The sequence below is a fragment of the Dromiciops gliroides genome, chromosome 2 (assembly GCF_019393635.1).
Source record: "Dromiciops gliroides isolate mDroGli1 chromosome 2, mDroGli1.pri, whole genome shotgun sequence".
Lineage (NCBI taxonomy): Eukaryota > Metazoa > Chordata > Mammalia > Microbiotheria > Microbiotheriidae > Dromiciops > Dromiciops gliroides.
The window spans coordinates 259,606,126-259,633,611 of NC_057862.1; the positions used below are offsets into that span (position 1 = coordinate 259,606,126).

The window sequence follows — 27,486 nt, forward strand, 5'->3', positions numbered from 1 at the left end:
GATCATGAAGTAAATGAGGCTTTTGTGTGTGTGTGGGGGGGGCAGTGAGGGTTAAGTGATTTGCTCAAGGTCACATAGCTAGTAAGTGAAAAGTGTCTGAGTTCGGATTTCAACTCAGGTCCTCCTGAATCCAGGGCTGGTGCTCTATCCACTGTACCACCTAGCTGCCCCCATAAATGAGGCCTTTCTTTGGTATAAAATCCTACCCAAATCCTTTACTATTTAGCCTTTGAGAAGAAAATGCTGTATTTGCAAGGTGATTTTTGTGCAGATATTGTAAATGTGGCTCAAGCCTTCCATTTTTATTTTAGTGTCTCCTCTATCCCTTTATATGGAGATGACATTCAGTGCTAGTATTTCCAGAACTGTCTTCCTGAGGTCTTATTAGAAGCCTGAGGATGAAACAAGTAAATCAATTAAGCATTCAATGAGTATTTATTAAATCATTGGGATAGAAAAATTTTGTTGTCGTTGTTTTTGAGACAGTTGGGGTTAAGTGACTTACCCAGGGTCAGCCAGCTAGTAAGTGTCAAGTGTCTGGGTCTAGATTTGAACTCAGGTCCTTATGATTCCATGGCCAGTGCTCTATCCACTACACCAATGAGCTGCCCTCTAGAAAAATGAAAATAAACGGTCTCTACCCTTAAAGGGTATCTATTCTATATATACTATCAAGGGAGAATAGATATACACTATTAATTATCTATATCTAGAGATATAGATGTAAGGAAGATGATCCTTGACTGTTACTTTTCTGAGATAGAAATCTACTTTGTATGAAAAAAAATGCTCATTTAAGTCTACTTTGCCAGTTCACTCATCTGAACCATAGCTTTGCCTCAGAGTTCTGAGAGAGCAGTTGCTCATTTTTACATGACATAACATGACATATGACTTGACATACTGGAGACCATTGGAATGAATGGAGAATATAGTATGCTTCAGAGATTTGCATATTAATAACTGAATAACTAGAGAACTTTTGGTTAATAACTAGGGAAATATGGGCCACAGAACTATTCTGTGATTGTTGGAGAAATTAATTTACTTGATTATAGACAGGTGAAAATTTGAGTACTGATTGTAAGCTAAGGTGGGATCATTCTTAGAGAAGACTCACTTACTGAACCAAGAAAGGTTAGGAGAGGTGAAAGAACAGATTTTAGAATTATGTCAAAGAAAGACTAGAACTCTTTTTCTTGGCATTGCCTCTTCATTGTCTGGCTTTGGTTGGCCAGTGAGAGTCTGGGGTGATCTGTGCTTACACCTGATGCTGAGAAGATTAAAAGGAACATCACTCTATGATCTTTTATGACTTGTTAGGAAAAAGAAAAGAGGACAGAGGAGAGAAAATTGAAGAGATTTTTTTTTGGTTGCCTCCAAAGCATAGAAGAGAATAAAAATCTTGCAAAAGAGCAGAGTTGGGGAGGCTTTTTGTTTTAAAGAATAAAAGTCATTACCTTTTTGTAAATGAGTATAGTGCCATTTTAAATGAAGGCATCAGCCAGGCCTGAAGCTGAATATGATATCAAGGATTAAGTCCCACTGAACACAAAGAAGGCTTGGGAGCAAAGTAGCTCAGAGGCTCTGCCTGCAGTGTTAATAGGTTGATAGTTCAGTTTTGTAATGGACATTTAATTAAGACAGTCTGCTCTCATCAAGGAACTTTCATAGACAGTTCCTAAGACAGAAAGAGGCCATAGAAATCTGAATTCTGAATTCTGAGTTACCTTGGCCATATATTTACTAAATGTATGCTATATTTTTTTATTTGTTTATCTATTCATTCATTCATTCATTCATTCATTCATTCATTCATTCATTTATGCAGGGTAGTGAGGGTTGAGTGACTTGCCCAGGGTCACACAGCTAGTAAGTGTCAAGTGTCTGAGGTCGGATTTGAACTCAGGTCCTCCTGAATCCAGGGCCAGTGCTTTATCCATTGTGCCACCGAGCTGCCCCCCAAATGAATGCTTTATTACTCCAGTATTTTAGGTGTTTGCACACTTTCCCATGGACACTGTGCACTGATGGGAAAGTATAATTGTGGCTTTTGTGTGGAACATTATGTAAATATTATGAATTTGTTTTGCTTTTCAGGAAATATTTCAGTTAAGATTGAGAATTAATTACTGGTTTGTTAATTATGGGGGCTCATGTACTATATTGTTGTTGAGAATCACCCACGTGGCTTATCCCTTTCGTAAGAGATTTTAAGAGAAGCAATCATATCGCTGCTCCTAAGTGGAACTACTCTGGCTTGACTTGCAATTGGGAAGCAAGCCTGTCCAGCCCAGGGAGAAAACCTGGGGAGAGTTGGGGTGAGTGCCATACCTGGGCTACTTATAGTACAAGATCATTTGGGATGGGGTGGGGGAAATCACTTGCAACTGGAAAGATTAGGAAAGGTCTCATGGAGAAAGTGACACAAGCCAAGGTTTGAAGAAATCTAGGGAATTCTAAGAGGTGGAGGTGAAAAAGGTGTGTATTCTAACCATGGGAGACAAGCTGTGTAAAGGCACTGAGATGGGCGATGATGTATTACGTGGGGAGAGGGGCAGTAAGAAGATGAGTGTGTGTATATATAAAGTGTACCCCCTAATCACCTTGACTTGTCCTAAGATATTCGTTGGTAATAATATTTAAGTTGAATAAAGTAAGGCTAATTTGGTTGGACTATGGATTGAGTGAGACGGAGTGATCTGTAATAAAGCAGGAAAGGTACATTGGAGCCCCATTGTGTGAATCCCATTACCGCAGTCAACCCCCTCCCCCCCAAAACCCCCCACAAACCTCTTGCTGTCTAAAGGTTTCTATAGGTTGGAATATTTCAAAAATATAGAAAAAGGGAAATCCTAGAAAGATAAAGTAATGAGAGGTATCCTAGGGATAGCTCTCCCTTCAGCACACAAAATAATGCAAATAAAAACTCCTAAATGGAGAAAAGTTGGCATTTATAGGAAGAAAAATGAAAGAGCCCTACTCCTCAACAGGTATAGAAGAAACAACAGCTAAAGGGCAACTCATAAGTCCATTGTTCCCTGAGCTCTTGTCCTTGTCCTACACCTCCATCCCCCCACAGTCCCTGCATTTTAGCTGGTAGCAAAGGTGGTTTTAGACCCCTTATTATTAGAGTTAGCATCATGGCAGTGTTCTACAGGAAGTCCCAGTTCCAAGCCCAGGTAAAGCCCTTGAATCAGACTAGCCCCATGGCTCAAGAAAGAGGAAATGGGCTTGTTGTGAAGGAGTGTGGAGCTTGAGAGACAAGAAAATAGAGGTAAGAGAACAGAAATTCCACACCGATAATAAATATTTAATACAACTTAAAAGGAAACAGGTAGCCAGGAGGGAGTATAAGAAAAGCTGGAGAAGCAATTCAAGAACAAAAGTGTCTCAGAGCATCTCTCTCAACAATATCCTGGGAGATCTTCCCCCAACCCTTTCACAAAAAGCTTTGCTGGAAACTGCATAAAGTCGGTTGCAGAGAGCATGCTGGAATTGAAGAGAGTGGGACTGGCCAAGGTGGCTACTACATTAGCCAATGAGTCTCTTTGGAACAGTAACCTAGCCTAGCCACTGTTATCTTCTGAGGGAAACAGACCTCATTGGAAAATGACTGGTGGAAAGATACAGTAGGATTGAATCGTCTGAATGGAAAAGGATGATGGTAAGCAGGTTTTCTTCTAGGACATCATAAGGAAATCAGCAGAGTAATTGATAAGGACAAAAGCAGTTCAGGTGGAGAAATTAGAAAGCATGTAAAGAAAAGAGTCATCTCAACAAATAAGTAATTTACAGAAAAGAAAATTCAGTCAGAATCCCCTGAGGAAGGTGAAGATATAAAAACAGGTTCTTACAAGTCCCCTGAAATAATGGAACAACTACAAGAACCTTAAGAATGGTTTAGAAGAGCAATAAAAGAGGGAAGCGAAAATATCAGAGACATAAGGAAGCTGATTGATTTATTCAATCAAACTACCCCTCACCACTTAAAGTAAGTGACAAGAAGCCCAGTGAATTAATCTGGATTATAGCCTTTCCACTAAGTGCTAAAAGCCCTTGGATCTGGGACGACCTTACACAGGAAAAAGGGTTCAGATAAACAAGGAAGTTGATCTTGCTCTAGAGGTTGTCTATAAATTATCAAGCTAGTTTAGAGGCCGGGGTCATTTGAGAAGTTGAGCATATGTGTCTTTCCAGTAATACTCCCAAGGAGGAACCACCTGGTTGGGGGGAACCACCTGGTTGGGGGATGGGGTGGGGAAGGAGATCTCTGCTTCTACTTTAGACCGGTCTACTTCTTTTCTCCCCTACCTTTGGTTGGAGAAGAGCTTTGCAAGCTGTGAAGCATTCAGAGGGTTGTGCATTTCCCATCAGTGTCATAGCAGCATCCCTAGAATAGCATCTCTTTTGGGGAGCTGATGACATTGATTAATAGCTCTCCTAGAAGCTCAACAAAGAAACTATGTTGTGCTTCACCAGAACTTCTTAAGTGCCCTTTCAATAGGAGAAGGACACTGAGCACTCGGGAGTTCTGACTTAAGCTTTTGCTTCATGCATTTTCTAAGTCGGAGCTCACTTTCCCTGTGACTGTCTATGTATATATGGGAGTGTGTGTCCCAGACTTTTGGGGAGATGTTTTGTACAAACTGTTCTTTTGTGTGTGTGTGTGTGTGTGAGGCAATTGGGGTTAAGTGACTTGCCCAGAGTCACACAGCTAGTAAGTTTTAAGTATCTGATGCCGGATTTGAACTCAGGTCCTCCTGAATCCAGGGCCAGTGCTCTATCCACTGTGCCACCTAGCTGCCCCCAAACTGTTCTTAATGTACCAACTTAGTAAATACCCCTTTCTAAAAGCTACCTTAAGGCTGGCCCACTATAGTGATTCTCAACTGATGATCTTGGTGGGTGGTTGTTGGCATCACAAAATCACCCCAAGTCTACAGGGGTACTCATAGAACCTTGAGAAGCAGATGGAGCCTTGCTTCTGGACCTGATACTATTTGTGAGTGTAGAAGCTGGGATAAAGTTGTCCCAGGGCTTATATGGGCTACATGCGAAATAGCTAATGAACAACTTCACAACAGATTCTAGCCATCCTGTGAGTCTTTATTGCTCAGCATTCCCTTTCAATGGAGGATTAAAACTACCTCTACCATATCTGATTCATGTTTGTACTTGACACATTTTTTGTTCCTGCCTCCACCCTTCTCATCACATTTTTCTTCCCCACTCCCACATTCTGCCCCCCCTTCTCCACCCCAGGATCCCTTAGGCAAGAACTGAAAATAGAATTGTTCATCTGGAATCTGAGATGGGGGTAGAATTGTTGTGAGCCCAGTTCTTCTATTGAAGAGTCAGGCAACACCAGATCGATGAATACAGGCAAATTGAGAGGATGAGTAAAAAGGTGAAGTATTGGTAAAAATTCCCAGCTCCAAGCCATCTCTTCTTCTAGATGGGGCAGTAGGGAACACTGTCCCCAAATTGAAGCAGGCTGCCTTAGAAGACTGTGAGCTCACCATTACTGAAGTTGATCCCTTGTCTGGGATGTGGTTAAGAAGATTCCAGTGTGGCTTGAACTAGATGACCTCTGAGGTCCAACACACAGATTCAAAGATCCTAATTTTCTGCCAAATGACTTTTAGGCCCATTTCTTCCTCTGTAAAATGAAGCCAGACTAGATAGATCTTTAGGAGTCTTTCCAACTTTGTGAGTGTGTCAATTTTAAATGTTTGACTTTCTTCTTATATTATCATATTCCTTCAGACCCTTAATTGAAATACACAACTTTGGTCTGTCATAAGGAGACACACCCTAAGAAGAAGGGGGGGAATCGAAACCCATAAGATGAGCATAAAAATGGTGAGAATGAGCCCAATTTCAAAGCTGACAGCTGGGCACTACATTTCCTGAAGGGCCCTCCATTCAAGAAGACCCGAGTCTGCCAATTCACCTCGGAAATGAAAGAGAAAACCTTTGCCAGGTCCAATTTTGAACAGTGTTTTTCTGCACAGAAAGATTGTCTGTCTCCTTTTGAATTTATGCCTTTTGGTTTTATCCTTCTGCGGTAGGCCAGATTCCTTCCCCTTGCTTTCCCCCTCATCTTTCTGACTTTGTGTCCTGGCATTCAAAAACAGTAACAATAAAAATAATCATGGCTAACATTTATAGAACAATTGATGGTTTGAAAAGTGCTGTGCATGTATTTAGATCTATTTAGCATGGGCATATATTACGCAATGTGTAAATAGGGTGTCAGTGATGAGAGTGAGGGAGGCAGAGAAGTATAGATAGAAGAGGTGGTCATATCAGAATGAATTAGGAACTTTGGCTTGCGGATAATTAGAACAGCGTGTGTGATCTTATGCTTCATTTTCAAGTCTCAGACCTAATGGCTTTCATTTTTTTCCCCCTTCCCCTCTCTTTTCCTTGGGAAGTTTCTTTTGACATTCTTCTGCCTTTTTGTTTATGAACATCCTGTGGGAGGCTTGGTTTAGGATTCTTTGCCAGGCTGCTTTTTTCCTCCCCACATTTCTATATGAAGCAGAGGGAGATGGCTAGGCAGAGTTTCTGCTCTCTCCCAATCATAACATTTCCCTCCCCAACACAGACAACACAGTTCTCACCACTAAGTTTCGGAAGACTCAGTGGGTTCTTAGTGGCGTTCTTTCTATTTAACTGGGTCCCACGGAAGGCTTGTCTCAGTGTCCGTTCACCTTTGGTCCACCTGATGTTCCCCATGGGGCTTGTCTGAATGCATTCCTGACTGGCCCTAAGTGATGACAGCTAAGGCAAAAGACACTTGGTTTTCCTTCATTTAGGAAACCAGACAAGAGTCAGGAAATTTGACCAGGACTCTTGGGTAGAAGTCTGTAGGAGAAAGACTATATACACTGGAGGCTTTAACTGATGTTCCTATGTAGATTAGCCTGCATATGAAAAATAACAGAACCATAGAATTGAGAACTGGAAGGGACCTTAGGGGCATGGAATCATAGATTTTGAGTTGGAAAGAACTCCAGAGGTCATTTGAGATTGCAAGATATTTTATCCTATTATTCTTTGTATTAATTGATATTACAATTGATCTTTTAGATCTAAGATTTGGTTTTCACAGAGTCACAAGAGATTTTAGAGACCATTAACAGGCAGCTGGAGATGTTGTGAATAGAACACTATGTGTGGATTCAGAAAGACCTGTGTTCAAATTCAGATTAGAGATTTCTTGGCTTCCATTGTATATAGTCTTTCTCTTACAGACTTCTACTCAAGTCCTGCTTAAATTTTCTAACTCTTCTCTAGTTTCCTAAAATAAGGAAAACCAAGTGACTCTTGTCTCAGCAGTCATCACTCAGAGACAATCTGGAATGCATTATAGCTGTATGACCTTGGGCTAGTCAACCTTTGCTTGCCTTAGTTTTCTCTCTCTTTTAAAATTTTTTATCTTTTTAATTTTTTTGGGGGGGTTGCCTTAGTTTTCTTTCTCGACTGCAGAATGGGAATAGTAATAGCACTTACAGTGTTGCTGTGAAGATAAAATGAGATATTTGTAAAAAATTCTTACCATGGGTAGCTATATAAATGCTTCTTCCTTTCTTTCCTTCCTTCCTTCCCTTCCCCACCTAGTCCAACCTCCTCACTTTAGAGATGAAGAAACTGAGGCCCAGGGATATGAAAGTGATTTGCTCACAATCCCTAAATGTCAAATGTCAAAGGCCTGATCCTGTGACTCAGGAGACAGTGCACTTTCCACTATATAATATTTCTTTTCTTTACCACCATTTTCCATGAATGAATGAATGAAAAAAAACCCCACAGAAAACAAATATTTATTAAACACTGACCATGTGCAAAGCACTGTGCTAAGCAATGGGGTTGCAGAGAGCAGAGCAGAGACATTCCCTACCTTCGAGGATGTCATAGTCTAGTGGGAGAGACAACCCATGTAGGAGGTTCCATCTCCAGGTCAGGTGGAAAGGTCTCATGTTCCTTAGAGGGCAGATGGGGGTGCCTCTTATTGAGTGGCATTTCAACTGATAAAATCACATCTGTGTCTGACATCATGTATGTGTTTGACAGTGCCAAGGGCTTTCTTGTCAAAATTTCAGTCACTGTGGTTGAAGAGGAGGCAAAGGGCTCCCGCACCTCTAGAGGCAGGTTTTCTCTCCCTGTCACTGACAGTCAGTCAGTAGTTAGTAGTGGTAGTAGAGCAGAAGGTGGGGTCCATCCTCCAAAGGAATCTTACCTCTCAGTGATGGCTGTGGAGGTCAGGCAGAAAGCACAAGGGTCGGGGGTGGGGGTGGGGGGGGCGAGCACTGCTGTCCTCAGGGATATTATGTTCAGAGTCCTGGGCTGTCTTCATTGAGGTTTGAGCAGAAAAGTCATAGTCAGAGTTTCTTCAGGAAAATCCAAAAGGTAATTTTGACCATGACTGTGCCATATCATTATTCTTATTGTTTCTCAGATAAACTCCATGGGTCATTTTTATTATCCTTTTTTCCTAATTTTTTTATATCAGAAAACGGTCTAAGCATTATTTTTGTTTTTAACTTGGCCTTCCCTGCAAAAAGCAATTAAAATAGGTTAACGGCTACTTGTTCTATTGTTTTCAGCTGTGTCTGACTCTTTGTTTTTTTTTTTTCCCCCATATAAATGTTTTATTATTTTCCAGTTACATTTAGAGATAATTTTCAACATTTGTTTTTATAAGATTTCTAGTTTCAAATTTTTCTCCCTCCTTCCTCTCCCTCCCCCCTCCCCAAGACAGCAAGTAATCTGATATAGGTTATATATGTGCAATCACATTAAACATATTTCTGCATTAGTCATGTAATGAGAAAAGAATCAGGGCAAAAAGGAAAAACCTCAAAGAAGAAAAACAACAACAAAAACAATAAAAATAGTATGGTTCGATCTGCATCCAGATTCAGCAGTTCTTTTTTTTTTCTTCTGGATTTGGAGATCATTTTCCATCATGAGTCCTTTGGAACTGTCTTGGACCATTGTATTGCTGAGAAGAATCAAGTCTATCACAGCTGATCAACATTCAATGTTGTTGATACTGTGTATAAATGTTCTCCTGGTTCTGCTCATCTCACTCATCATCAGTTCATGTGTTTGACTCTTTGTGACCCCATTTCAGGTTGTCTTGGCAGAGATACTGGAGTGGCTTGCCATTTCAGTCTCCAGCAAGCAATTTGATTTGGTTATACATTGCCATCATGTTAATATTTTCAGAACAAAAAGAAAAAAAAGTAAGAAAGAATAAACATGAATAATAACAAAAAAGCAACAACCAAAATGAAAATAGTGTGCTTCAATCTGCATTCATATTCTACAGTTCTTTTAGAGTGTGGAGAGCATTTTCCACCATAAGTCTTTTGGCATTGTCTTGGATCGTTGTATTGCTGAGAAGAGTTAAATCTGTCATAGTTGATCATCACACAGTGTTGTTGATACTGTGTACAATGTTCTCTTGCTTCTGCTCATTTCATTCAGCATCAATTCATGTAAGTCTTTGTAGATTTTTCTGAAATCCATCTGTTTATTATTTCTTATAGCACAATAATATTCCATTACATTTATATACCACAACTTGTTTATTCCCCAATTGATAGGCATCCCCTCAGTTTCCAATTCTTTTCTACCACAAAAGAACATCTTTGAATATTTTTGTAAATGTGGGTCTTTTATCTTTTTTATGATCTCTTTGGGATATAGACCTAGTAGTGGTTTTGCTGGGTCAAAGGGTATACACAGTTTCAAATACTACCATTTTTCAATCTTCAATCTTTCTTGACCTCTCTACAATCTTTGACACTGTTAATCACCATCTTCTCCTTGATACCCAATTTCTTTCTAGGTTTTCATGACATTTCTTTTTCCTGGTTCTCTACTTATTTGACCACTTTCAAGTTTCCTTCTCTGCATCCTCATTCAGGTCACATTTACTAACTAGGACATTGCTAGGGCTCTGTCTTGGGCTGTCTCTTACCCCCTATACTACTTCAGTTAGTGATCTCATTAGCTTCTGTGGATTTAGTTAACATCTTTACGCCAATGATTCACAGATCTATTTATCCATTTAACCTCTTTCCTCATCTCCACCCTTGCATCAACCAACTGCTTATTGGCCATCTCAAGCTGCCATGTCCTATAGACCTCACCAGGTCCAAAACTGAAATTGTTATCATTCTCCTCAAGCCCTTCCCTCTTCCTAACTTTCCTATTATTATCTGGAGCATCACCATCCTCTCAGTCAGCCAGGCTCTCAACTTAGGTGTCATCCTTGACTTCTCACTCTCACCCCCATATCCAGCCCATCACCAAGTTTTTGCAATATCTCTTGTATATGCCCCCACCTCATCCCTCTCACTAGCACCACTCTGATGTAGACCTTTGTCACCACACACCTGGACCTAAAACGGCCTTCTGGTTGTTCCCCCTACCTCAACGTTTTGTCTACTCTACCTGCCTGTCATCCCCTCAGCTATCAAAATGGTTATCCTAGAGCACATGTCTGGAATTCAATTATTCTCCTTTCCCTTACTATCTCCAAATGTAATTGGCACATCCTCTGCTAAGCTTATTTTTATTTTGGCCAAAAGGTTTTGTACAAGTTGGACTAAGAAAAGACATGTGTCCCTTGGATTGCCCTATCCTTGTCATCTAATTAGGCAACAGAAAGCTGAACTAGAGTAATCCAGGTTCCAGAGATGGGAAATGCTATATCCATGTGTAATGAATAGCTTCTATTGCGTTTCTGTTGTATGTATCCCTTCTGAAATTGTCTTTTATATGTTTAACTCAAATGTCTTTTTTTTAAAGGGGTGAACATTGATTTGTGATAGATACAACATTGAAATGGAATTGAGCACAAATATATGAGACATAAAATGTTAGAAAATGATGTTGACACTGCGAGTGCCAATCACACAATTCAAGTGTTGATTAGATGTTTTCATCAAGCCTTTGAAATCTTTCTTCTGTGTCCATATCTCCACTGAAATAGCCCTATCCAAAGTCATTAAGGACTTCCTAATCAATAAGTCTAGTATATTTCTTTTTGGTCCTCATATTCCTTGGTCTCTGTATAGCATATGACATCATGAACCACTTCCTCTTTCTTGATACCTTTCTCCTTCTTTGGTTTTTTGTGACACTGTTCTCCTGCCCCTTTTGACTAAATCTTCATTTTCTTTTGCTTCTACTTCATCATTCTTTTGCCCCATAACCATCAGTCTCTTTCCTCCCTCCTGCCCCAAAGTTCTATTCTTGATCCTCTTCTCTCTCTCCAATTGGTAATTCCCATCCATTTTTTCACTTTTCATTCCTGTGCAGGTGATTACTAAATATAGATCTTCACCTCCAAACTTTACTGAGATGATGAGTATTTCCAACTGTCTGCTGGGTATCCCATGCCTGAATGTCTCACTAACATCTCACCTTTAAAATGTCTGAAATAAAACTCATTATCTTGTTCACAAACTTGATGTTCCTTTTAACACTTCTCTTTATATTGATGGGTTTTTTTGTTCAGTTGTTTCAGTCATGTCAGACTCTTTGTGACCCCATTTTATATTTTTTTAGCAAAGATACCTGAGTGGTTTGCCATTTCTTTCTTCATTCTATTGATGGTAGTACTAATCAATCACCTTAGACCATAATTTTGGAGTCATCTTTGGCTTTTTTTCTTACTTCTCATTTCCAATTGCCATATATAGTTTATTCCATCTCCACAATATTTACTCATATCTGTCCCCTCTTAATTTTTACTTAACTGCCCCTGCCTAGGTTTACTTCTCTTTCTTATAGATTAGCCTTTCAACTAATCTTTCTTTTTCCTTTCCATCCCCTCACACTAATGCCTAAGTAATCTTTCTTAAAAAAAAAAAGGCAAAACCCCCTCTTCTCTTCAAAAACTTTTAATGACTCCCTATTGCCTACCAAAAACCAAAAAAAAACCCCAAAACCTATTGATTCCTCATTCTGGTGTTCAAGCCTTCCAGTGTGGCAAATACCTTTCCAGCCTTATCTTACTCTACTCACCTTTACAAGCTCTATGTTTCAATCAAGCTGAAGGATTTTTTTTGTTGTCTGATCTCATCGTACCTTCCCCTGGCTTTATGCCCTTGGCTTTGCTCTCATGCCAGGACCTCATCTCAAGGACCAACCCAGTTGCCAGCTCCATGAATGAAGCCTTTTCTGACTCTCTCAGCTAAAAAGTGCTTTTTCCTTTTCCTTCAGATTTCTACTGGCCTTTTGCCTAGACCTCTGGTTTGTACTTCTCTAACACTCTCTTGTAGCATTATTACTTGTGTACATGTATTTTTCCCCAGTAGATTATAAGTTACTTGAAAGCAGTCTGTGTTGTATTATCTTTTTGTCCCTTATACCTACCATGGTGCTTTTTGTACATAATGTGTACTTTATCCACATCTGTTGAATCAAATTGATAGAGAAGCTAGAGACCAGTTTAGAAGGCAGTAGAGTCATGTCGTTTGAGAAGAACTAGCTAGTTCAGAGAGATTTAGGTGAGTGTGTTTTTGCTTGGTTTGATGGAAGGTTAATACCTTGGAATGCAATAGAGTATCTGTATTACTGGGCATGTCATAGAGAAAGCCCCCCTAAAGAACCTTTCATAGTAGTAGTAAATGATGATGATAATTATATGTAGATCACAGTTAAATAGCATTTTATGCCTTATGAAGTGTTTTGCTCACAACAGCCCTGTCAAGTAGGTAATGTATCACCATCTCCTTGCAGATGAAGAAAACCAACACTCATTATTGTAAAACCGAGCAGTGATATAGATCTCTGCCTTGTACTTAGGCAGAGTTTGGCAGTCTTTTAAGGGAAAGGTTCCATTTGGGGGGTTATAATCTCAGAATATAATTTTGTAAAGGGAAAAATGAATATAATTTTGCTAAAATCAAAGTCTGATCATGTCACCTCCCCATTTAGTAATTTCCTGTGGCTCCCAATTACTTCTAGTATAAAATATAAAATCCTTTTCATTTAAAACTCTTTGTAATCTGTCCCCTTCCTACCTTCCTAGTCTTCTTAAGACCTTATTCCATTCTGCACACTCTGTGATCCAGTTACACTGCCTTTCTGTTCCAGAGATACCACATCTCCTATCTTTGTATTGCCTGTCCCCCACGCTTGAAATGTTCTTCTTCACCTCCACCTCTGGCCCATTTGGTCCTATAGTACCTTGAAGGATTTGTGGGATGTCTTTTCTCTACTGCTATTGGTTCCAGCCCCCACAAGCTATGTTTCATGATTTTTAGGGGGTAACTAGTAGCTCAATTCCACTTAATATTGGTTAGCTTTTATAGAAGGATATTTTAAAAACATAATCATAAAAAAGAAAAAAACCATAATCATAATAAATATGCAAACACTTCCAGGTCATACTCTCTGCTACCCAACTCATTTCTGGGGGTGAATAGGCCCAACTTAGCGCAGTTCCTACATAGCATTATTGTGATCAAATTCTACATCCAAAGACAGCCAGATCTTCATCTTACCTTCTACTTGGTGAGGAACTCAAAGGTCCTCCTGAAGATCTATGTTTTCTCTTTAAGCACTGATCCTGGGATGACTGCAACACTTACCATTGTCTCAGACTCTCAGATCTCTCTGAATTCCTCTCCTGACCATTTGAAACTCTCAAGAGTTAGATTCCACTTCAGTTTATCAGATAACAAGGATCCAGCAAGCACTTTCTATGTCCTAGGCACTGTGCTAAGCTCTGGGGATAAAAAAACAAAACAAAAAACCAAAAACCAAAAAGAAAGACAGTATTTAACTCTAGAGATCTTAGATTCTAATGGGGTAAGGCAAAACAAAAGGGGAGCTGAAATAGGATGAGGAGAAGGTAGTACCTGGGTCGGGGAATGAGGGTGTGCTATGGAAACTGAGGGGTACTGGGTCTCAGACCTTCCCCTAAAAAGGAAGTTCTGGGAAGTACTCATTAGTGGGAAAAGGCACTGATAGAAGTAGAGTCAGGAGGCACCTGACACATGTGGTGTGTCAGGTCTGGAGAATTATGGTTGGCTGGTCCTTTACCAGGTACCATGAGCATAGCAGTCACCAAAACCCTTCAGGAGCGAAGGAGGCAAAGATTAATTTGCTGAAGCTAACAGTCCTTTTTGAATGGCTCCACAGCCAAAGACCTCGCTCTTTAACATGTGATTATCTGACCAGAACCAGTTACAAAATGACCATGCGTGGTCCATAGTCTTCCTTCAAAGAACTTCCCTTACACATCATTACAATTCTCCTGGAAGCAGCTTCCAAGGTTTTCCATATGGAGAGATGCCATCTCAGGTGTCCTGAACAGTCTCACAAGAGCCCCATCACACATATTTTTGTTACTTCATTTCATTTATATTGGTTTATATACTAAGTACTTTGTATTATGGTTCTGTAGTAATAACTGTAATTCTTTCTCTCCAAAAGATCCTTATTATAATGTATATCTGTGGTCTAGAAACTGAGAAGAGGATCCTGAGGGTCTCTATAGCTTTCCTCCATGATCACATTAGTATAATTAGTTTATCAGATCAGCTAATTTTCACTCAGATGTCAGAGAGGACCTGACCTTGAGGAAATGAAGTATGAAACAGGGAGAGGTAGGGAGAGGAAGAAATTAAGTTAGTGGTCAGCAATGGGAAATGTGGGGGGTGGGGCGGGTAGTAAGTGTTAAAAAAAATGGGGGGTGAGAATAAGCTCTGTTGGAGGCTCTGTGCAGTAGCAAGTAAGGACTCAGAGCCTAGCCCTGAACTCCACTTGTTTCCAAGATTAGTGAATCATTGTTCCTATGTTCTTAGTAATTTGACTCATTTGTTTGTTTTGGCTGAAAGAGTCCTATATGTATTTAAAGAGCCTGGTAACTCCCAAGCTTCCAGTTGCTGACATACACATGATGAATAGAAGCAGGATGGACCTAGGAAATGGAAAAGTGAAACATAAGTCCTGACACATAGTGTATGCTCAATAACCATTTGTTAATTGATTAGGAAAGAACTTTTTTTTTCTAGAAACTAGTAATATGACAAATTCCAGAAGGTGTTGGGGTTGGACTTTATTATTAGGCATTTGTAATTTTCCTACTTGTAAACAATTAAAAGTCTTTATGGTGGGGTGAATTAGTCTGTACTCACTTCCTCTATTTCCTCTCATCTTAAGTCTTTGAAATATAGTCTAGTGAAACTATTATGGTCTAATCACTAACTCTAATGACCCTTTTACAGTTATCCCTTAAATTCAATTTAATAAGCATTTATTATGTTTCTGCTATGGGTGAGGCACTCTGGTCATTGCTGGAGATATAAAGACACAAACAAAATAGTCTCTGGGAATATACAATGAATTCACAGCTCAATAAGTTTCTAGTGCATACAAAGCAAACACAAACTAATTTCAGAGTCATGTGAGGTGGGGGGGAACACTAATGGCTGACGGGTTCACAAAAGGCCTTATGCAAGATTGCCAATTAAGCTGAGCCTTGAAGGGAACTGGGGACCAAGAGGTTGAATTGAGGGAGGAGGGCATTCCAGGTATGGAATATCATAGGTCATCCTCTCATCCATCAGCCAGGCTTTCAACCTGAGTGTCATCCTTGACATGTCTTGCTCCACATAACCAATCTGTTGCCAAGGCCTTTTGATTTTGATTTTGTAACATCTCTTACATTTGCCCTCTTCTTTCCTCTCACCCTGCCACCACCTGGACCATTGCAGTAACCTGCTGCTTAATCTCCCTGCCACAAGTCTCTCCCTAATCTACTTCATCATTCCAGTGTCAAAGTGGTTTCCTAAAATGAAAATCTAACCCATCTACCCACCCAGCTTTTCTATTCTTATCTAGCACTATTCCTCTAATAAGCTTTTGAGTGCTAATTAGATGCTGAGGAGAACACAATGCTACATAAGGCATAATCTCTGCTTTCATGTAGCTTCACTCAAACTGGACTTCTACCTCTTTGTTTATGTTGCCTCTGTATGTGAAATAACTTCCTCCCCCTATCAGTTATGCCTATAGAAATCCTACCAGTTCTTTATTTAATTTTTTTTAATTTAAATTTTTTTTTGGTGAGGCAATTGGGGTTAAGTGACTTACCCAGGGTCACACAGCTAGTAAGTGTCAAATGCCTGAGGCCGGATTTGAACTCAGGTCCTCTTGAATCCAGGGCCAGTGCTCTTATCCACTGTGCCACCTAGCTGCCCCTCTACCAGTTCTTTTTTTTTTTTTTTTAGTGAGGCAATTGGGGTTAAGTGACTTGCCCAGGGTCACACAGCTAGTAAGTGTTAAGTGTCTGAGGCCGGATTTGAACTCAGGTCCTCCTGACTCCAGGGCCGGTGATCTATCCGCTGCACCACCTAGCTGCACCCCTCTACCAGTTCTTTAAAGCTCAGTTGCCAATTTCTCTGTGTAGCCTTCCTAGGTCACTCCATCTAGAAATAATCTCTCTGTCCTCTGAACTCCTAAAGGACTTTATAACACTCCTGTGGCACATATCTGTAATCTTTGTGAGGGTAGGGACCATGTCTTTTACATACTTGTATCTCTCTAGCACTTGACCTCATGTTCATTCTCTTCTGAAGAGGCAAATGCTTTGATTCCAAAAGATATGTCAGTTCAACACAGGAATAATTAAAAGGGAAAAGTTAACAGTATTTAACCAGATCTGAAAGATTCAGGCATTATCACTTTTCCCTTTTTTTCTGGACTTGGTAGCTATGAGCACTTTGTAGGATTTAAATATTTCTGAGGTTCACAAATGATGAATAATGAGTAGTTTGAAAAGGAGACAAACTTTGTGGACAAACAAGTAGTAGGAAGACAACTGAGTGTTATATACTATGAAAAGATTCATAGTATGAGTTTCTGATTTTGCTAGGCTTTCAAAACACAAAGAAACCCCTTGTAACTTTGACGAGTTTTCTTTTCTTTTTTCTTTTGTTTCTCTTGAGATAATTAAAATATAGCAAAACTACTTTTAGGTCTTCTGTCTTATTTAATCCAGCGATGACCCTTGATGGTTCTGAGAGGATACTTGTTTCTTTTCCTATTAGAATATAAATATTTTATCATCATATATAGTCCCTTCTGAGAACTCAGATGTATTTTCCTTTCTTGGTTTCTCTTCACTCTGGTGTTTGCATTTCAAAATATCTACTCAGTCTTGGTGTCTTCAGCAGGAACACTTATTTGTTTTTGTTTTTGGTTTTTGGTGAGGCAATTGGGGTTAAGTGACTTGCCCAGGGTCACACAGCTAGTAAGTGTCAAATGTCTGGGACCAGATTTGAACTCAGGACATCCTGAATCCAGGGCAGGTGCTCTATCCACTGCACCACCTAGCTGCCCCAGCAGGAACACTTTTAAGTCCTCTAATTCAATAAAGAAAGATTTTCCCCCATGTAAGATTATATTTAACTTTTCTTAGCTGTAAGCCTTTATCCTTTGCTTTCTAAAATATCTTTTAAGTGCTCCTTTCTTTATGGTGGTAGCTACCAGGTCTTGTGTGATCTTGACTGTGGCTCCTTAGTACTTTAACTCTTTCTTTCTGACTGTTTGCCATATTTTTCTTTTACCTAGAACCTCTGGACTTTGGCTATGACATGTTTAGGAGTTTTCATTTTGAGGTTTCTTTTAATTTATAACATTTTCCCTTTGCCCTCTAGTTCTGATAGGTCTGGGCAGGTTATTTTCCTTGATTTTTTTTTTTTTTTACATATGGTATTTAGGCTTTTTTATTGTCGAAGTTATCATGTAGTGTGATGTTTCTTTGATTTTTTTTTCAACCTGTGTTTCAGGTCAGTTGTTTTTACCTTACACATAGTGATATTTTATCACTCTTTTGCTTTCTTTCCCCCAGTATTTCTTGTTGTCTCAGAGTGTCATTGATCTATATTTGGTTCAATCCAATTTTCAAGGAGTCTTACTTGAATAAAGCTTTGTAGCTATTTTAGAAAATTATTTATTCTTCCAATTAATTCCTCTAATTCTTTAATTTCTTTTCCCAACCTTGCCTTTATAGTTCTCATTTCACTTGTAGCTTCATTTTAAAACTCATTTCATTTCTTTCAAGAATTCCAACTGAATTTGTAGAAAATCTGGATTTGCTTATAGATGATGTGGAATAATTAATAGGTTTGTGTCTTAAGTGCCCCTCTACATGCATACTTATTTTCTCAGCCTTCTTGAAGTGGGACTTTTGGTCAGTGTCAGGCTCTGTGTATAGTTTATCCCTTCCACATTGTGGGAGTTAGGAGCATGGCACCCCTATGACCTGAAAAATCCATTGAAAAATCTGTGCCAATTTTTCTTGTCCCTCCCTTTGTACCAGAGAAGTCTGAATTTTTCCTTTTATTGGGTGTTTACAGTACCTTATTGTAAAATTTGGGTTAAGTTTTTGGTCATAGGCCTTTGTCTTGCTGGCTCTTGTGTTTTTTTTCACAAACTTTAACTTTTTACTTATTTTAACTTTAAAAAAGAAATTGTGTATATGTATGGTATTAAAATATAAAATGTTTTGCCCAAATCTGACTCACTGTCACCTTGAATAAAGTCTACACCTTCAACTAGTTATAAAAAGATTACATGTTGATCTCTTATATTGATATATGTTTCTAATTAATTAGCACTTTATGCTGTTAGTAAGAATTGTTGAAATTAAAAGTGGGTAATAACCAGGGGTGTGCTGGTAAATATTTGACAATTGGTTCCCTTAGGGTGGGTAGTAGGAGGGCAGCATGTCATACATGACACATGTTTAAGTTTAATCTGCATTACTAACATTTTCTCTATCACTTTTTCAAGTCTAGACAATCAACAAAATGATAACTCCAACACTGATTTGTAGCAATTGTCAATTTTCAAGGTTTAAATGCTCACACTGAAAAATTTAACTGTTGGTTCTTTTATAATTTAAAGTACACTTTTATAAAAAATAACATTTTATCCCCCAATACATGTAAAAACAAATTTTAACATTCATTTTTTTAAGTTTTGAATTCCAAATTCTATGCCTCCTTCCCTCTCCTCCCTCCCCCCACCCTGAGATGGTGAGCAATCTGATATAGGTTATACATGTGCAATTATGTAAAACATTTCCATATTAGTTATTTGTGGAAACAGACTGAAAGAAAGAAGAAAGGGAAGGGAGGGAGGGAGGGAAGGAAGGAAGGAAGGAAGGAAGGAAGGAAGGAAGGAAGGAAGGAAGGAAGGAAGGAAGGAAGGAAGGAAGGAAAAAGAAAGAAAAGTAGCATGATTCAGTCTGTATTCAGACAACATCACTTCTTTCTCTGGAGGCAGATAGCATGTTTCATCATGAGTCCTATGGGGTTGTCTTGGATCATTGTATTGCTGAGAATAACATGAATACCAAGTCATTTGCAGTTTTCATCATATAGTATTGCTGTTATTATGTACAGTGTTCTCCTGATTCTGCTCACTTGACTTTGTATTAGTTCTCCAGGCATTTCTAGAATCGTCCTGCTTGTCATTTCTTATAGCACAATAATATGCCATTACACAATCATACACTACAACTTGTGTAGCCATTCCCCAATTTAGGTACCTCCTCAATTTCCAATTCTCAGCCACCACAAAAAGAGCGACTATAAATATTTTTGTACAAATAGGCCCTTTTCCCCCTTTAAAAAAATCTCTTTTGGATACAGACCTAGCAGCAATATAGCTGGATCAAAGGCTATACACAGTTTTATAGACCTTTGGGTATATTTCAAAATTTTTCTCCAGAATGGCTGGATCTTTTCGCAACTTCAGCAATGGTACATTAGTGTCCCATTAAGTAGTAAGAGCTGGGTCTAGCTCACATCAGTAGCTGAAAACTTTTCTTCCTTTCTTCTTCCCTGCCTTTCTTTTTCTCTTCCTTTCTCTATCCCATTACTCTTTTCCTTTCTCCCTCCCTCTCATCCATACAAAATGATAATGCATCTTGCCTAAAAATTTAATAAGTATATGGCCTTTTTGATCCATAACTGTGCGTCATAAGGAACTTAAGGAACTTTCAGTATGGTTTTTAAAGAGTGAGATGTTATTCATTTTAAAATAATTTCCTGCATCATCACATATTTCTGAGTCAAATATTTAAGGTTTAATGATATCAACAGAACCAATTAGAAGAATGGAAAAGTGGCAATGAGAACATTTACATAGGGAAAGACTTTTATTTGTCAATGATTTGAAACCAATTTCATTACAATTTGAGGTCACACTCAACCTTTATTCTGGGCAGACAGGTCCCTTAACTCTAACCCAAATCCAATTTTTACTTTTTGAATAGACGTACATTTTCCAACAGTGGGATAGTGTGGTCCAGAAGAACAGAGTGTGAAAGACAGTTGCATATTGAGCTCAGGAGAAAGATTAGGGCTGGATATATAGATTTGAGAGTAATCTGCATATAGAGTACAAATTTATAGGAGTTGATTAGGTCACAATGTGAAATGCTGAAGTATCCCTTCAGTAGTACTTAGTAATAAGTAAATGGCATTGCTTAATTTGGATTCTGTAATTATTCTTAGTCACGTATAATAAGAACTATTATAAGTAGATGGCAGAAGTTGTATTTATTAATAAAGTATTTGGACTGTCACTCTTTGCAGGTGATATGATGTTATATTTAGAAAATCATAGAAAATCAACTAAAAAGCTACTTGAAATTGTTAAGAACTTTAGTAAAGTTGAAGGATACAAAATAATCCTACGTAAATAATCAGCATTTCTATATATTACCACCAAAGTCTAGGAACAATAGATAGAAAGAGAAATTCCATTTAGAATAACTATGGCCCAGGGCAGCTAGGTGGCACGGTAGATAAAGCACCAAACCTGGATTCAGGGGGACCTGAGCTCAAATCCGGCCTCAGACACTTGACACTTACTAGCTATGTGACCTTGGGCAAGTCATTTAACCCTTATTGCCACACAAACAAAACAGAACAGAAAAAAACCCAAACAAAAACAAAACCAATATAAAATGCCAATATAAAATACTTGGGAGTCTACCTGCCAAGACAAATGCAAAAACTACATGACCAGAATTACAGAGCACTTTTCACACAAATAAAGTCAGATCTAAACAATTGGGAAAATATTAATTGCTCATGGGTAGACTGAGCCAATAAAAAGGACAGTCCTACCTAAGTTAATTTATTTATTTGATGCTATACCAATCAAAGTATCAAAAAATACCTTATAGATCTAGAAAACATAATAACAAGATTCATCCAGAAAAACAAAAGCTTAAGGATATCATGGGAATCAATGGAAAAAAAAAAAACAAACAACAAAAGAAGGTGGTCTAGCAGTACCAGATCTTTAACTGTATTATAAAGAGGTAATTATCAAAACAATCTGGTGCTAGCTAAGAAATAGAGAGGTGGATCAGTGGAATAGAATAGGTACAAATTACACTCTAGTAAATGACTATAGTAATCTAGTATAGGATAAACCCAAAGATCCAAGCTTTTGGAACAAAATTCATTATTTGACAAACACTGTTGGGAAAACTGGAAAACAGTATGGCAGAAACTAGGTATAGACCAACATCTCACACCATATACTAAAATAAGGTCAAAAAGGGTACATGATTTACACATAAAGGATGATACCATAAGCAAATTAGGAGAGTATAGAATTGTTTATCTGTTAGATTTATGGGCAGAGGACAAATTTAGGACCAAAGAAGATATAAAGAGTAAAATAAAATGTAAAATAGATCATTTAAATTATATAAAATTAAAAAGTTTTGTACAAATAAAGTATTTAGGCAAGCCTATATAAATGCAAGATTTGGTAGAAAAGAGTCACAGTGGTTAAAATTTATAAAATAAGTTTACTTCTCCTAACATATGTTATTAGGTACATCATTGTAGATGGCACCTAACATAATATCCACATGCTGTAATAACTGTTCTTGCTTCATTAAAGCATTTTTTTTTTCATTTGGAGGAAGAAACCTTGCCCCTCAAATTAGAGTATAAAAACTTTTCTTGTACCTTGAGTGCAATTTGTGGTCCAGGGACTTTTTGGCTTCTTTCTGAACTGAGGAAGGAAAAGAATTTGTAAAGGGAGAAACGTTTAAATGGAGTTATGCTGTTTAGCCTTGTTGCCCACCCCCTTCGCTACTTAACACTTAAGCTAGTAACAGGTAACATAGCTCATGGCAGAGGCTAAACCTGCCACTCCTCTGTAAGGCTCTTCCGGCCCTTGTAAATGTTTTGACCAACTCAGTCAAGGGGAATCATTGTATGAGTAGAAAAGAAAATATATTAAATATACAAAATTTTAATGCTATAAAAATACCCTGTGACTGAGTTGGAAATTGCATCATCTGTGCCTGCAGCACTATGGACTAGTCCCAAATTGTGTAATTCCCTAATATAATAAATAGTTAGGTAATTTTTTACAACTGCCAAGCAAATGGTTAAGATTTTAAACCACTGAAATGACAAACTTAATTATTCAATTCTGATGAACTTGAGGGTTTTTATTTTTCTACTTGCTCTCCTTTTCTTTTCTTTCTTTATCTTTTTTTTTTTTTTTTGTAAAAGGAACACTGCCTAATGAAAATCCATATAAGTCTCCAAAGGACACTTTGTGAGTTAATAGAATTTTGGAATGCTCACAGAGTGTATAACACTTATCTTTTGGGGGGTATTTTTGACCCAAATATTATATAATGCTGAAAGATTTAGCACATCATAGTAACAGAGCACAAGATGTCACAGAATTATAGAATCAAAGAATCTGGGAGTTGGGAGGGACTTGAGAGACCATCTAGTTCAAGCCATACCCAAAAGGAATCTCCATTATAATATACTTGACAAGTGGTCACACAGCCTCCTCACCTTATAAGGTATACCACTGACACTTTTGGACAATTCTAATTATTAGGAAGTTTTTCCTGACATCAAGCCTAAATTTTCCTTTTTGCAGCTTCTGAATCTGCTATTTGGGGATAAACAGAACCAATTGAATCTTCTTTCTATATTACAGCCTATTAAATACTTGAACATAGCTATAATGTTTCCCCTGAGTCTTCTCTCTCTGCTAAACATTCTTGGACCTTTCAACTGATCTACATATGACTCCTCACCATCTTCTTTGCTCTCTTCTGGATACTCTTCTTAAATTGTGATGCCTAGAACTGAACACAATAGTCACTCAATCAACAAGCATTTATTAAATACTTACTGTATACTAAGGACTATGCTACCTGCCATAGATACAAATACAAAGAAAGAAACAACCTCTACTCTTAAGGAACTAAAATTCTAATGGGGGAGGAAAGTGTAGCACTTCTTTTGGCATATTCTCCCTTCTAACTTGTAGTCACTGGTTTACAGATTGGGTCCCCAATGGGCAATTGCTACCTCTTGGTTCTAGAGGTATTCTATGGGTACCCATTCCTACAAGTGTAGCACATAAGACCCCACCAGAATGGTTTCCCTTTACAGTTAAACAGTACATACAAGTAGTTCTTTCCAAAGAAATTTACTAAAATGACATAGTCAGAACAGTAACTGTAATACGTTCCCTTCATAAACTTGTGTGCACTCTTTAACAAATACACATGGCTTCCATGGGAAGAGTAGGTATATACATAGAGTATAATGGTGGTAAGGCACATGTGTAGGGAACATCTGGCCAAGGCTACTCATTCTTCTAGAGCTGCATGGCCTTGAATTTCTTTCATTCCTGGGGAATCCTTACAAAGCTCCACCTCATTGCCAGGACCAGTGTCTCTACTGAGCAGTCATTTAGCTGACTTCCCAGGGTCTGCTCCTCTCCGGGTTAGCTTCCTCTTGACTCCATTACCTATCTATTTTCAGCTGCCAGAGGTCCTGCTCTTCAGAGTTGCCCCTCTGTATCTGTGTTTCTTTGGGGCATATGTCTCTGCTTTCTGCTGGAGGTAGTGTTTCCTATGGTTTGAGTAGCTCCACTTCCAAAAAGCAAGACAGAGAGAAGAGAAAAATTCCCTTCTACCCCCAATCAGTAAATCAATCAACAAGCATTTTTAAAGTTCTTACTAAGTTCTAGGCACTGGGCTAAGTTCTAGTAATATTAATACTAAGAATGAAAACCTATTGCTACTCTCTGAGAGATTACATTTCTAAGGCAAAGATTCCCTCCCAAGATTTAGGTTCCTCCTCCACTTCTAGATCCAGGCTTGGACCATTTGCATGTTAGCAAGTTAACCCCTTAGTGGTCATCAAAGATGCAGCTGAACTACTCAGCCAGCAACAAACTCCTCATTTTTTCCATCAGATAATAGTGTTAATACTTTGTAAAGGGCTTACCAGGTGTTAGCACCCTTTATACCTTATTTTTTTGTTACCTTATCAACTGGACAGGCAATTGGGAGTTTATCAAAGATTGAAGAATAGTAGAAAAGTGTGGGAGATCACATCTAGGAGTTTTGAGATGAAGAGAAGGGGAGAAGAAGAAGCTTGAGGCAAATGGTCTAATTTTTTTTTTTTGGTGGGACAATGAGGATTAAGTGACTTGCCCAGGGTCTCAAAGCTAGTGTCAAATATCTGAGGCCGGATTTGAACTCAGGTCCTCCTGAATCCAGGGCTAGTGCTTTATCCACTGTGCCACCTAGCTGCTCCCAATGATCTAATTTTTAAAAAGTGAAATAAAGATTAAGTTGTCAACTGAGAGGAGCAGGGAGAATTGTGAGAAGTCTGAGGAAAGAAGAAACATTTTTGAACAGTTTATGTTGTCAGTAGGTTAAAGAAGCAAGTAGGGATTAATAAAAAGATTGCATCAATTCAGCAAGAGCCCACTTTTAAATTAGATAATAGGAATTTCTTTCTTTTTTTTTTTTGGTGAGGCAATTGAGGTTAAGTGACTTGCCTAGGGTCGCATAGCTAGCAAGTGTTAAGTGTCTGAGGTCGGATTTGAACTCAGGTCCTCCTGACTTCAGGGCCAGTGCTCTATGCACTACGCCACCTAGCTGCCCCGATAATAGGAATTTCTAATGCACTAGTCAGCAGGGTTTTACGACTTTCTCCGGCTTTATTCAGCAATATTTGAGTAGCAGTGGAGAAGGTGGGAATAATCCAGTACTCAAATTTGGCAAGAGAAGAGTAACAATGGACAAGAGGCAAGGGATTCAAGAGTGTATGAAAGTGTAGACATGAATTGGTTTAATAACTGGGTCATGGAAAGAGAGGAAAGTGAAGTAAGAGCAGTGCTAATCAATGTCCTTAGAAGGTACTGAGTCAGCATTGAGGGATCAGGGTTTTCATGAGATCAGGTTTAACAAGGGTGAAGAATAGGAAAAACTTGAATGATATTGTATTATGGTCAGATACATGAATACCAGAGTTTTAAAAAATTATTAAAGAATTGGAATACTTTTAGGTAATTGTGAGATACAGCCTCTGGCCATTACTATATGTGGCTGAGGTGGAATGGGATTTAAGGAGATTGAGAAATGGATAGGCTAGAGAGTTCAAAAGAGAATTAACATGTATGCTGAAGAATTGAGGAGGAGAGGAAGAAAGTAAAAATCAAGTTCTGAAGTCCATGAGAAAAGAGGAGGGCCCAACTACCCTTCCCCCTCCCCCAACCAAATGCACACTTATCCAGACCTTAGGAAGAAGTGGTCTCAGGTATTTGCTTATAGGCACCTGCTTCCAACCTCCCCAACTACCACCAGGACTTAGACTTAGACCCAATAAAAACATGAAAAGACATAGAGAAACAGCTCTCCCAAATATACCCCAGCAAAAAGCAAGAGAAGAGTCCTTCCATCTAATCCAGAGAAGCCCAAAGATCAATCCATGAAAGAGATTTAACTCCACAGCTAAAAGAGCCACCAGTTGAAAAAATGGCTTGTTCACATGGATCATAAGAATGGCTGAAAAAAAGTGAAGCAAGAAATTAAAATTGAAACAAGACCTATAGAAGAAAACGTTGTTACGAGGAAAAAATAGCTTATAACTAAGAAAAGTCCTACCTAAATAATAAACCACTGAAAAGTTATGTAGCCAATCAGAATTCAGTGACTCCTGGAGATAAGAAGAACTAGTAGGACAGAGTCATAAGATTGAAAAAAAAGTAGGAAATGCAAATAAGGTATCTTCTATCAAAACAACTGACCTGGAAAACAGATTCAAGGGAAATAATTTAAGAATTATTTCTTAATTTAAAAAAAGATCTTTTATTAATTATTTATATATCTCTCCCTGAAAACCATGACAAAACAAACAAAAAACAACTGGATACCATATTTGAAGAAATCAGAAAATAAAACTACTCAGATCTATTAGAATCAGAGGCAAGTAAAAATAGAAATGATCCACAGATCACCTCCTGAAAGAAACTTCAAACTGAAAACACCCAGGAATACAATAGCCAAGATTCAGACCTTTTAAGGTAATTGAGCGTGTGTGTGTGTGTGTGTGTGTGTGTGTGTGTGTGTGTATTTCCAAGAAAGAAAGAATTCAATTATCAAAGAACCACAATCAAGATCACGTAAGGGTAGGTTGTAAATGACTTTAAAAGAGAGAAAGCACTGGCAAATGGGGGAGATTAGGAAAGCTATCAGAAAATGGTACCTGAGTGGCATCTTAAAGGAAGAAAAGGACCCTTTTATGTGTAGGGGAAAAGGAAGGGAGTCTGCATTTATATAGTGCCTACTATTTGCCAGGCACTATGCTAAATGCTTTACAAATATTATTTTTTTCAATCCTCACAACCATTTGAGGTAAGTGCTGTTATTTATCCCCATTTTACAACTGGGGAAACTGAGGCAAAAAGAGGTTAAATGGCTTGCCCAGAGTCACACAGCTAATGAGTATTTGAGGTCACATTTGAACTCAGGTCTTCCTAACTCCAGTCCCAGCTCTATCTGCTTCACCACTTAGCTTCTGGTAGGTAAGACAGCAAGCACATTCCAGATATGGCATGACCAGTACAAAATTGTGGAGATAGGAGATGGAGTGTTACAGATGAAGAACAGAGAGAAGGGAAGTTTTTCTGGATTGCAGAATGCAGGAGAGAGAGTAATATCTAAAGAGGTAGGAAAGTGAAGTTGGGGCCAGGTTGGATAGGGATTTAAAAGCTAAACAAACAGAGGAGTTTTTATTTTATCCTAGAGATAATAGGAAGCCACTGGAGTTGGTTGAGTAGGGGAGTGACAAGGTCAGGCTTGTACTTAAGGAAAATTATTATGGCAGCAGAGTGTAGAAGGGACTGGAATGAAGAGAAATTTGAGGCAGGGAAACCAGTTAGGAGGTTATTGGATTATTCTAGGTGAGGGGTGGTGAAGGTCTGAACTAAGGTGGTAGCTGAGTCAGCTAAGACTAGTGAGATGCAAGGCTTGGGAGGATAGAGAGAGGAGGAAGAAGGTGAACCAACATATTTTTTGTAGAATTGGGTACCTGAAAAGATTATACAAACATAGCAAAGTTGTAGATGCATCAAGCATTT

General features: G+C 38.5%; 1 protein-coding gene and 1 pseudogene across 1 annotated transcript in view; both read left to right on the top strand.

Moving 5' to 3' along the window:
• RAD51B (RAD51 paralog B) overlaps positions 1 to 27,486 on the top strand; it is an 885,837-nt gene that overhangs the window by 380,402 nt on the left and 477,949 nt on the right. The gene's annotated exons all lie outside the window — the stretch shown is intronic.
• The window catches only part of LOC122741855, a 45,584-nt pseudogene continuing 26,163 nt past the window's right edge, over positions 8,066 to 27,486 (top strand).